The sequence below is a fragment of the Anopheles merus genome, chromosome 2L (assembly GCF_017562075.2).
Source record: "Anopheles merus strain MAF chromosome 2L, AmerM5.1, whole genome shotgun sequence".
Classification (NCBI taxonomy): domain Eukaryota; kingdom Metazoa; phylum Arthropoda; class Insecta; order Diptera; family Culicidae; genus Anopheles; species Anopheles merus.
The window spans coordinates 42,658,567-42,661,119 of record NC_054083.1 but is presented as its reverse complement, the minus strand read 5'-3'; positions in this window follow the sequence as shown (position 1 = coordinate 42,661,119).

The following is a 2,553-nucleotide window of genomic DNA, read 5'->3' as shown; positions in this document are numbered from 1 at the left end:
ATTTATAAAGTTTTTATTTTATTTTATTTTATTCAAGCAAATAGAGTCATATGGCGAGATAAGCCCATTCTCCTGTTCATAGATGCTATGAGCAGGAGATAGGAGATGAGTAAAAAACAATGGAGATTTAATAGACAGAAAATCAAAGCGCTAATAAGAACAATATTTGAAGTGATTTCTAAGGCAGCGGTCTAATGTTGTTGCGCGCAACATTGTTGCTCGGAAACATATCGCTGAGGTGGTCTATGAATGTTGCTGGCAACATTTCGCTTTGACATTGTTAAGCGTCAAAAATTAGCCAATTAACAGCTCAGAGTTTATTTTTTTTATAATTCACTAGTTGAATAATGTGTTGAAAAAATAATATATACACCACAAAAATTTATTACAAATGCTTAAATTCCAAATTTAGCAGATGTCAATAAAACACACACACACGATTACCATAACCAAGGTGAATAGCAAATATTGCCAGACAAAAATCAAACCGATTTGAATTTGGTCGGTAACAAAGTTGCGCTAGCTGTCAAGTCCATACATTTTTCAAGCAAACAATGTTGCGCGCAACATTGTTGCTCGGAAACATATCGCTGAGGTGGTCTATGAATGTTGCTGGCAACATTTCGCTTTGACATTGTTTAGCGTCAAAAAATTGCTATTTAACAGCTCAGAGTTTATTTTTTATCATTCACTTGTTGAATAACGTGTTGAAAAAAAAAAAAAAATATACACCAAACAATGTATTATAAATGCTTAAAATCCAAATTTAGCGGATGTCAACAAAACGCACACTGCTGCTGTGTCATTTCATACACCCGATCATCATGACCAAGGTAAATAAAAAATGTTGCCAGACAAAAATCAAATTGGATTGAATTTGGCATGCAACAAAGTTGCGCTAGCTGTCAAAATCCATACATTTCGCCAGCAACAATGTTGCGAGCAACAAGATTAGACCAGTGCCTAAGCTGGTTCAAAATCATGTTTAGGTCAACTTGATTGCTCAAAGCGCTAACAGAGGTCATTTGAGTAATGAGCTAATTTGCACAAAATGCACTACTTCTGGAATTTGTTCTTCAAAGAATGTCTTGTGCTTAATGTTCTACCGCGGATGTTAGAGTTCATTTTTTAAAGCTGAAATAGGGCGTCATATGCACACTGGGCCGACATCCTTCTACGCGGCTGCCTTTCCATTCCAAACAATAAACATCTCGTTCGGTTGGAGAGATAATCTTAACAGTTAGACCAAGACAGACGATAGTACATAATATTTGTATTCAACAAGCCCTCAGCGTAAGTTATTTGAAAAGTCTAAAAACATTGCAGTGAGCATTGGATATGTTATTTGTACGTTCAAATCACATTCATTTAAACTCAAAAACTAGGCCAAAGACTAGGCGCAATTGGAGTCTTTCCTTTTACTACCAACCGTAGCAGCATACAGCAGTTTAATCTGCATTTTAAATCAAACTCTCAGCAAACCATAGATAAAAGTCTCAGCCCCGCTGGAAACCATCTTTGCCCACTTGCTGCACCTTTCGGTAAGAATTGATTTCGTTTCCTTTTCCACCTCAGTTTCGCTCGTCCCACGCCACCCACGGGGACACATATGTGCCAGCGCCAGCCTCGGTTTTATTGCATTCTATAAACACAAACAGCATCGAAACGCATGGCGCCATCCACTGCGAAGCTTGCGGGTACGCAAGCGAAATAATTTATAAGCTTTTACGGGCCAAAATTGAATTTGAATCGGAAGTGCAGCAGGACCGTACCAGGGGGCCCGATCGCACCGGGACAGTTTTTGTTGCTGTTGCTGTTGTTGTGTGGCCCAGTGTTCCGCAGCTGTACGTGCGATGATGGAGATGATTCAGTGCGAGTGCCTGGTGATGCTACCCGCGTGTGACAGAAGTATCTGGTATGCGCGTATCGGATCGGCTGCCACGAGAAATGGTGACGAACCGGAAGCAGTCCAGCACGAGCACGACTTTTGGGCCGCGTTTGGGCGTCATTGCGCACTGTGAGTGCGTGCCAAGCGTATGCACGGAATGGCTGGAGCATTTTTTTTTCATCTAGACCCCTCAATCGCATTCCAAAACAGTCCGAAGCGGTTCGATCAAACCAAGCCGATGTGTGGTGTCTGTGTGTGTCCCGAGGACCCGGGGACAAAAACTCCGCAACCGGCGGGCTATCAATCACGTTTCGCAGTCGGTAATTAACGACCGGAAATGGTTGAAAATCAATTCCTGAAGCCATTTGTGAAAAAGACACCATACATCAACGGTTTGGCGGTCGGTGTTGGTGTGGCGTTCGCGCCCCCGTACGGTACCAGAATGGACAGGGTGAGGTGTTGCATTAGGAGCGCCCGGGAAGCAATCAAGCATCTATTTAAATCGTACCACCGATGAAAGGAAGATTAATGGCTGAAGGCTGAAGGCTGGAGCAGCCCCCGGCACGTGGTGTTTAGATTGAAGCGGAAACCTTTTGGGGCAATGTTTGGCGCCGGAACACGGTGGCTCAGTTGTAAAATTATGATTAATTTTCCTCTCGCTGCAC